Source organism: Phoca vitulina, unplaced genomic scaffold, assembly GCF_004348235.1.
Source record: "Phoca vitulina isolate PV1807 unplaced genomic scaffold, GSC_HSeal_1.0 scaffold3, whole genome shotgun sequence".
In the NCBI taxonomy this organism is placed as follows: Eukaryota; Metazoa; Chordata; class Mammalia; order Carnivora; family Phocidae; genus Phoca; species Phoca vitulina.
The window spans coordinates 91,572,010-91,582,848 of NW_022589706.1; positions in this window are offsets into that span (position 1 = coordinate 91,572,010).

A 10,839-nucleotide genomic window follows, 5' to 3' on the forward strand; every position below is an offset into this window, starting at 1 on the left:
TAGCTAACATACAGTGTAGTATTGGTTTCAGGAGTAGAATTTAGTGATTCGTCACTTACATAAAACACCCAGTGCTCATCACAAGTGCCCTCCTTAATGCCCATCACCCAATTACCCCATCCCCCCACCCACCTCCCCTCCAGCAACCCTCAGTTTGTTCTCTTACGGTTTGCCTCTCTCTCTGTTTTTGCCTTATTTTATTTTTCCTTCCCTTCCCCTATGTTCATGCTCTGTTTCTTAAATTTCACATATGAGTGAAATCATATGGCATTTGTCTTTGACTGACTTATTTTGCTTAGCATGATACAGTCTAGTTTCATCCATTTTGTTGCAAATGGCAAGATTTCACTCTTTTTGATGCCTGGGTATTATGTACCACACACACACACACACACACACACACACACACACCCATATCTTCTTTATCCATTCATCAGTCAAAGGACATTTGGACTGTTTCCATGATTTGGCTATTGTAGATAATGCTGCTATAAACATTGGCATGCATGTATCCCTTCAAATCAATATTTTTGTATCCTTTGGATAAATACCTAGAAGTGTACTTGTTGGGTCATAGGGTAGCTCTATTTTTAACTTTTTGAGGAAACTCCATACTGTTTTCCAGAGTGGCTGCACTGGTTTACATTCCCATCTACAGTGTAAGAGGGTTAAAATGGAATTAATATTTTTAAAATGTGCTCTTTAGCCTACTTATTCAAAGAAATGAAATCATATATATATAAATATATATATATATATATTTATATATATATATATATATATTTTTTTTTTTTTAAAGATGTAGACTTTCTCCTTTTTTCAGTTGGGAGAGTTACATTCATATGTGCTGTGTGTGTGTGTGTGCATTTTGAATTCTTAGAATCATGGATTCTTACTCTTTCAGACTAAAAAAAAAAAGATAACTATGGGGCATCTGTGTGGCACAGTCAGTTGAGTGTCTGACTCTTGGTTTTAGCTCAGGTCATGATCTCAAGGTCCTGGAATCGAGCCCTGCATCGAGCTCCACGTTCAGCGAGGAATATGCTTGAAATTCTTTCTCCCTCTGCCTCTGCCCCTCCTGCTCCTGTGTGCTCTCTCTCTCTCAGATAAATAAATCTTAAAAAAAAAAAAAAAAGATAAATTTTACATAAATTTACTTAAGCCCTAAAATTTCTAGCTTCAGGGAGAGAGTTAGTGAGACAGGAGACAGACAGGATACAGTTGTTCCCAACTGTCATCACATCCTTCCCCCACCACCCATTCCAGAATCCCCTCACTCTTGACCAGCAATTCTGTAATTGCTTATCCTCGGGGATAGCTCAGTTAAACAACATCTACTGAACATATTATATGCCAGCTTCTGATCGAGGCTGTGAGTTTATATTGATGAGAAAAAGAGAAGAACTCAGACAAAATTCTGACCTTACTGGACCCCTAATTTTTGTCCTACCTTTTCCTATTACTGATTTCTGACCTTAGAATGATAGGGTTTCTATGTGTTTGTTTTCATACTCATATTTTGTCTTGTCCTACAGGTTGACACACAAAATTCTTCTAGAATTCCTTTCCCTTTTTTCCTTCCTGACTAATTATTACTTAAATACTACTTCTGACCATACCACTAGTAGTCACCTTTGCTGTCTTTTTGGATCTTTGGATTTTAGCTCTCTTGCTCTCTGAATTGAATTAACTCTGTTTCCCAAACTGAAATATGCTAGTAATTGTTTTCTCTGGGTTTTAAACATTTAAGTGATGATTTTTTCTACTGTTATTTAATAGTAAAAAGTATATTGTGGTTAATGAATAGCAAAAGTTTTATAAAGCTAAACCAAATTGCTGCTGGAAAGGATCTAGAGAGAGAATGAAGATTAAGGGTAAAGAAGTAACAGATGGAGCAACATCTGTGTGGAGGGCATGTGATCTTCACAAAGGTGCAGAGACTAATTTCAAACACGAGAAAAGAGCCTTTTCCTTTGTTACAAAAAATGAGAAGGTAAGAACTGGTGTGAAAAAAAAAAAAAGAAAGAACTGTTGTGGATACAGATACGGAATTTAAGAGATCCTGTATAATTGTCTGAGATGTAGAAATTGAGCTTGTCTGCTAAGAACCTGGGTAATTTGCTAAAAATGGAAAAAAAAAATCAAAACAATTGATAAATGAGAGTGCTACCAGAAAGATTGCAAGGTGAGCTCAGGTTCCTGTTGAGATCGAAACCCTAGAATTTACAGTGGCATCAAAGAGTTTGCAGATAGTGGCACGGTGAAAGGTATTTCAAGAAACATTTAGAAAGAGTAATGTCTATGTGTGACTTGGCAGATGTTTTTTATTCAAATTCAAAACATTTAACTTTGTTTTCTAGAGAACAAACCCAAATTTTTAGCTAATCTGTCCTATAAAATCAATGTTTTAATCAACATCAGTATATGGGTCTCCTGGGGATATAAACTTTCCCAAAAATTCATGAGTAATTTTTTATTATGGTTTATCAGACTCTCACACATATACACACAACAGAATATCAACTAAAATAGTGGCGTCTTTTTGATATTTAACCATCAAGAGATGTTCTTCAATTGGATATTTCTTTCAGTAATAGTGTATAGCTTTTAAGGATGTTCAAGTTACAGTGTTGAGTATTAAGTCCCAAATTCTACATTTCATTTCTGCCACAGTCTTGGGAAGGAATCCACACCAGAATCCCCCCCATAGCTCAATCTAGTACATAAACCTAACACACGTGCTTGGGTTTACCTCTGACAAATGGTATCCAGAGTGATATTACAATCTGGAGGAAAAAAAAAAAAAAAAAGAATTTCCTCTGAAACATTATTCCAACTGATAAAAAAGGAAGGGTAGAATTATAATAGCACCAAAACTGGTCTTAAGTGTTAACCTGCTTCACACTTATATACTCTTTGTTTACTGACCTAAATCCTTTGATCTATGGCAGAACTAACCTACTTTCCTTGAGATTTACAGACCACTGGCCTTGAGGTCTGAAGGACCAGACTTCCCAGAAAATAAGGCCTGACTACATTCCAAAACAGCTGCCCCGGATGACAGCAAGTCTGTTTACAGTCATGTCAACATCTGACTAAGCCTAGGCACCAGCTTCTCCTAAATTGAGCCCCCACTTCTCCCCTCCCCCACCATCTCCCATGTCTTCCCCTTTAAAATCCTCTGGCTTCACCTGGATGGGGAAGATGGTCTCTGGGACATTAGACCGTCATCTTCCAGGTTGCAGGCTTCCTGATTAAAACATCCTTTCCTTTTCTACCATCACCTGTCTCTTGAGAATTGATTTTGAAGCCAGGAGCCGCAGAACCTGAGTTCAGAACCAGTTCTCTGTCAGCTAACAGATGCTGGTTCTTAACTATGAGTTGGCGATGCCACCCGTTAGTGAATAAACCCTCATACAATGAGTGTCTCAGACACATCTCAGTTAGAGAACCTAGAGCAGCTGGTGGTGGATGGCTGCCCACAGATGAAGAGAGAAGCAAGAGCATGAGGACAGACATGAGACAAGGAACAAATTTCCCCTCCTGTGGGGCAAAGGGGAAATTAAAAAATGAGAGACCATCAATGTTATCCTCCTTCTCAACATTTATTAAATCAGAGAACAAAGAATTTGAATATTAACAAGTCCCACAGATGATTTTTAAACACACAAGCACTTGAGAACCAGAGCTCTGAAGGAATAGATAATTAGCAATCCATCCAGACTGTTTCAAATAATAATGATCTCAGTTACTATTTTGGCATGTACTGAAAATAAATTAATTTATTATCACATTACATGAATGCCTTATATCCTGATAGATATTTTGTGTTATGGATTGAAGATAAATTCTTATTCTTTAGGCTACAGATGCTAACATTAACATTCTTGTGAAAATTTAAGAAACTGAAAAAAAAAAAAAAAAACTTATTCTGACAGAAAAGCATCCTTTTCTTATACTAAGTGGAACTGAGTGGTACATTTTAAAATATATTAGTTGAGGGCACCTGGGTGGCTCAGTCCATGAGATCGAGCCCCATGTGGGGCTCTGCGCTAGGCATGGAGTCTGCTTAAGATAGTCTCTCTCCCTCTGCCCCTCCCCACCCTGATCGCACGCTCTTTCTCTCTAAAAACATAACATAAAATAAATAAAAATGTTTTTTAAAATAAAAATATATTAGCCACAAAAATATGAATGGCGTAAAATAAATAGTATTTAACAAGTCTGTTGTGATTGAATTAATTTAATACCACTAAAAGCAAATACAATGCTAAATAACTTGTTGCAAATTTGCAAATGACATAGACTAAATGACTAAATCTCCTTTATATTAAAAATCTATATATATAAAAAATACCAAAAACGTGTCTCTTGAAATTCTGATTTGTAGAGAGATTTATTTTATATTTTAGGAAGCAGAAAGATTTACATGTATTCATTCTCTTAAATTAACTTTTTCTAATTTTATATGAATTTTGGCTCTTTGTCTAAAATTGTTTTATGTGTAATTCACTGTATTTAACTACGTGTTTTAAAACTCCTGATTTATAGGATCTGGACTTCCTGAAATTCTTATATTTTTCACTGATCATATTTTAGAATATTTTTTCTTCTGAAATCCCAATTTGTCCTTCCTAAGAGTGCAATAGCTATATTATAAGTCAGAGTAAGCCTAAAATATGAGCAAAAAATTAAAAAAATTACCAATTGATAATTAGGAATTAATATACTCTGCTTTTAAGGTACTTCGGACCCTTATTTGTTTGCCATAACAAATTACCACAATCATTTATTTTCTCACAATCTGGAGACTGAAATCAAGGTGTCAGCTGGGCCGTGCTCCCTCTTAAGACTCTGGGGAATTGATTTGGGCATATGTAGACGTAGGGTCCTCCGTACCTTTGTCTCAGCTACACTGTGACACAGGTAACCAGTAATATAGGTTGCACATAATCAAATGTTTTGATGATTTTCTTTCTTAATCTAATAAATAAATATTTTTCAAATCACCTTTAGACTTCCATTTAGAATTTCTAGCTCTGTTGCTGAAGATCTTTCTCTGGTTTGTACTTGATGCACAGACTTGCTTATATGGTTGATTCTGAAAAGTATGCTAAATATGTTTGCATAGTATTAGCAATGAGTTTTATGGCATTTTTTATCATAAACCTGTGTATTTAAAAATAATACCAATAAGAGTCAATGTTTGTTGAGCATACACAGTGTGTCAGACACTTTTCAGACACTTTATTTTTTTTTTTAAGATTTATTTATTTATTTTAGAGGCAGGTAGAGGCAGAGGGAGAGAATTTTCCAGGAGACTCCCCGCTGAGTATGGAGCCAGACTCGGGGCTCAATCTCATGACCCTGAGATCATGACCTGAGCTAAGTGAGCCTCCCAGGTCCCCCCCAAATGTTTTAAATTCATTCTAGGATTTCATCTTTATAGTAATTCTATGTAGTAGGTATTACTATTACTACTTGGGTCAGATAACCTAAGTGAAGGCCAGGCTCTAGAGCCCCTGCAATTATACACCACACATGTGTTAAATATGGTCATGCAAGTTTACAGAAAAGAATCCTTGGTTTACATCATATTCATCTGGTAGATCAGGGACTGGCAGATTATGGCCTGCAGACCAAATTCTACTTACTGATGCTTTTGTAAATAACAGCTGCACCCATGTGTTCATGTGTCATCTACAGTTGCTTTCTCACTATAATGGCAGTCAAGTAGTTGCAACTGAGACAATATGGCCAGAAAAACCCAAAATATTTCTAAATAGCCCTTTGCAAAAAAAGTGGGCTGATTTCTGTTCTAGATTATCATTATCCGATATAGTACAATTGGCCTTTAGATCGTGAAAGCTTTTCTTTTTCAAATCGGTCCAAAAAGTGAATATTTACCTGTGTTCATGGACTGTTTCATTGTCCTTCCACATACCCTAAATTCATGCTTCTAAACACCTCTTTACTCAAGATTGGTAAAAAGGGGTAAACGTTTTTTTAAATATTCTAGGGCAAAGAAATCATGAAAAAGCATGGTCCCCTCAGTCCAGTTGTTTTGGGTAATCCATACACTGTATTTTAAGTTGCACATGTTAAACTAATAATATGGAAAACAATTCTCTTAAAGTAACTCATAATTCTTGTAGAATAATTCACCTAAGCCCTTTTTAAAGAGACTTATTTTATCTTTCGGGGTGCCTGGGTGGTCAGTCGTTGGGCGTCTGCCTTCAGCTCAGGTCATGATCCCAGAGTCCTGGGATCGAACCCCGCATCGGGCTCCCTGCTCAGCCGGAAGCCTGCTTCTCCCTCTCCCACTCCCCCTGCTTGTGTTCCCTCTCTGGCTGTGTTTCTCTCTGTCAAATAAATAAATAAAATCTTTTTTTTTTTTTTTTTTTAAGAGACTTATTTTATCTTTCGTGCCCTTGGGGTCTATTTTCCAAACTGCAGCCAGATCAGAGTCACCACTCTGCTCAAATCTTCCAGTGATTTTCCATCTCATTCAGATTTTCCAAAATCCAAAACCCTTATCATGACTCCAAAGCCTTAAATGATCCTGCTCCTCTCTCTCTCTGATCTTGGCCCCGCTCTCCCCTCACCTGCTCTGCCTCAGCCACTCTGGTCAGCAAGCTTTCATCTTACACAACACAAGTGCTCTGTCTCAGGGATTTGGCTTTGTTTTTCTCCGCCTGGAGTTCTTGCTCCCACCCTACACCATATATACACGTTTACACCCTCACTTTTCTTTTCTCCAGAAGTGCTTTTTCTATTTCTTTTTATAAACTAGAAATCTTCCAGTACCTGTGTTCATTTTCCCCCTCCCCCCAGCCACTGCCATTTTCTCAGCACTTGAGAAATTGAATAGAACACATTTGATGTTCAATGAATGTTTTTAATAAATAAATGAAGGAATATGAAAAAGGATGAGAACTATCTGTATGTATTGATATAAGAAGTTATCCTCACCATATTTTTGAATTAAAAAAAAACTATAGAAGGGGCACCTGGGTGGCTCAGTCTTTAAGCGTCTGCCTTTGGCTCAGGTCATGATCCCAGGGTCCTGGGATTGAGTCCCGCATCGGGCTCCCTGCTCTGCGGGAAGCCTGCTTCTCCCTCTCCCACTCCCCCTGCTTGTGTTCCTTCTCTCACTGTGTCTCTCCTTGTCAAATAAATAAAATCTTTAAAAAAAAACTATAGAAAAAGTAGTATGGCATGACACAATTTGTGTAAAATTATGCTTAAATATATCAGTGTGTAAATATATACTGTAAATTTTATATTATGTCTATATTACACAAGTGCACATATACCTAAATACAAAGACACACCATTAAATAAGTTAATTTGAAAAGAAATAAAGAACGGGGAAAAGAAGAAAAGGAAGGAAAGAAGAAAAGGTCAGGAAGGGATGTCTGAAGAGATATAATCCAATCCCAACTGTAAACAGTAATGATGTCTGGTAGACAAGATTTAATGTGTGTTTGTATGTGTGGGTATAGGCAGATTATGAAGGCAGGATACTGCAGAGTTTTTACTTTTTAATTTACATCATACTCTACTGTCTGTTTTTTAATTTAAAAAATAATATTTTAATTTTGTAATTTTATTACAGTTATAAATGACAATGTTAAGCCAATGTTTCAAGTTAAATTTAACATTAGGTATTGTTGGCTCTTCGTTTAAAATGGATACTCTGTATTAAATTAACACATATATTTTATTATAAATATTTATTTTAAAATAAAAATTGTTGAGTTTTACCAAATATTGTCAGTGTATTTCAGGATCATGCCAAGTGTTTTTCAAAATATGCTCTTTTTAGGACAGAGACTTACTAATAATGTTAGGTGTAGATGAACTAATAAGACCATTATTTCTGTCTAAGAAATGATCTAGTAGATGTAAACCTTTACCTCTGTCATTCACTAGAAACATTTCTGATAGTTCAGGCTTTCAAGATGAGATCGTTTTCCAGGCTAGCTGGTGCTTATGAGGTTACTTTCATTTTAAAAGGCGAATTCTGAATTTCAACATTAGAAAACGTATGTATACAATTAGAGATCAAGTCATTATAAACACAGATTAGCCAAGGGTTGTGCATTGTGCAATGCAGATTTTTATTTTTATTTATTTATTTTTTTCTAGAGAGGGAAGGTGGGGGAGGGCCAGAGAGCAGAGGGAGAGGGAGAGAGAGAATCTTAAGCAGGCTCCACAGCAGCACAGAACCCAACTCGGGTCTTGATCTCACAATCTTGAGATCATGAAGTGAACCAAAATCAAGAGTCAAATGCTTAACCAACTGAGCCACCGAGGCACCTCCAGATTTTAACTGAAATATAATTTTCCCTGGAAAAAGATTAGTTTCTTGAATACAAATTCAATTTGCATTTGTTGCATCAATTTGTTAAAATCAGCGACTTGAGCTAAGAAAACCTTTTTTTTTGCAATTTTAATAATAGAGAAGGAAAAATGATAATTTCAAAATGAAACTTCTATATGAGATTACATTATGTTATTTTTAGGTGTAAAATATATATTCCTATATATTCTGACCGATACCTAGATAGTGGTCCAAAATATATACTTCAGTATATAGTCCGTGTCATTCTAGTAAAAAATTCTATAATATAAATAAATCATCTTCAAAGTTCATTCACTCAACAAATATTTGTCAAAAGTCACTATCACTATAGAAAGAAATTATGCTTTGTTGTAAGAACATATTCAACAATGCCCTGCTTTCAAAAAGCTGATGCTAGAGAAAATATGTCTCCTAAAAATATCTATGATAATTTAGTAAATATAATAGGTAAGGTAAATGAAATCTGAATAAAATATTAGGACAGAGTGGGTGGGGAGAGAGACACAGAGACAGAAACAGAGAATAACAATTATGGACTAGGCAAACTTATTTTTTTTATCTTCCTCATGCTAAAGTAATGGTCATGCTATTTTTAAATATTTTTAATTGTGGCCAGAACACTTAACATGAGATGAACCCTCTTAATTTTTCAGTGTACAGTACAGTATGGGTTAACTCCAGAGACAATGTTGTACAGAAAATAGTTCTATAGAACTCATTCATCTTGGGGGACCTGGGTGGCTCAGTCATTAAGCGTCTGCCTTCGGCTCAGGGCATGATCTCAGGGTCCTGGGATCGAACCCCACATTGGCTCCCTGCTCAGCGGGAAGCCTGCTTCTCCCTCCCCCACTCCCCCTGCTTCTGTTCCCTCTCTCGCTGTGTCTCTCTCTGTCAAATAAATAAATAAAATCTTTAAAAAAATAACTCATTCATCTTGTGTGACTGAAATTTTATGCCCACTGATTAGCAACTGCCCACTTCCCCCTCCCCCCAGCCTCTGCCAACCACCATTCCACTCTTCCATTCTATGAATTTGACTACTTTAAATATCTTGCACAAGTGGAAATATGCACTATTTGTCCGTGACTTATTTCACTTAGCATGACGTCCTCAAGTTTCATCTATGTTGTCAGGAAACACAGAATTTCCTTCTTTTTTAATATTCCATTGTGAGTGTATATCACATTTTCTTATATACCATTCAGTTGTTGATGGACGTTTAGGTTGTTTCCACATCGTGTCTCTCATGAACAGTTGTTGCAATGAATATGTGAGTGCTCATATCTCTCCGAAATCCTGATTTCATTACTTTGGATAAATACCCAGAAGTGGTATGATCATGTGGTAATTCTAGTCCTCATTTTTTTGAGGAACTGCCATGCTGTTTTCCAAAGCAGCTGCACCATTCTTCATTCCCACCAGCAGTGTTCAAGAGTTCCAATTTCTCACATCCTTGCCAACAGTTGTTTTTTATAATAATCATCTTGTCAGGTGTGAGGTGATATCTCATTCTAGTTTTGATTTACATTTCCCTAATGATGAGTGATGTTGAGCATCTTTTCATGTGTCTGTTGGCCATTTATATGTCTTCTTTGTAGAAATGTAATGGAAAGAGGAGAGATTTGTTTTCTAAGACATAAAAATTATCCATGTTAGATTTTTATTCACAAGAACGCTCAAAATCTATTAAAACATCCGGAAAGACTTTGAGAAGAATTCCCTGAATGTAGGGTTTTGCAGTGGTTCTGAATCAAACTACTCTTAATGGACTCTTACTTCCGCTTCTTTCTAATGTGTGACTTTATGTTACTTCATCTCTTTCTGCCTCAATTATATTGTTTGTGAAATGGAACTTATAATAATGCCTATATGAATATTAATATAAAATCGGTATATTAAATATAATTATAAACATATAAAAATGAGTATTATAATAATACTTGAATGTAGGGTAACCTTTATAGGGTTTATCTGAGGACTAAATGAATCAACCTTTTCATTGCAGATATTGCCAAAGGACCACTATATATCACATAATCCATTTTTCTCTTCTTCCATCTTAGAAAAGAAGAACCGCAATTTGGATAGAAACAGTGATGTACCCAGCTCAAAAAACATTTCCAGGCTCTTTTAAGAATGGTGACCAAGCGACACAGATCTGACTAATGATGTAAACAGAAACCACTGGATGCTGGCTTATTCCCAAAAGCCCATAAAGGTGGTTGGGGGGAGGGTAGTAGACTCATCTGGCAGGAACTATCTTCCCCATTTTCCCACTTGGAATACTACTGTGATACCAAGAGGACAGAACGATCCATAAGGACAAGGGTCAAGCCTTTAGAACAATACAGAAAACACAAAGAATCTGAACACAGGTGCTATAATGGAGTTCACTTGAACAAACCCTGGGAAGCCCACCTACATGACGGCTTGTTTTTGTGTTCTGTAGGGAGTTTAAAACATTCCAGATT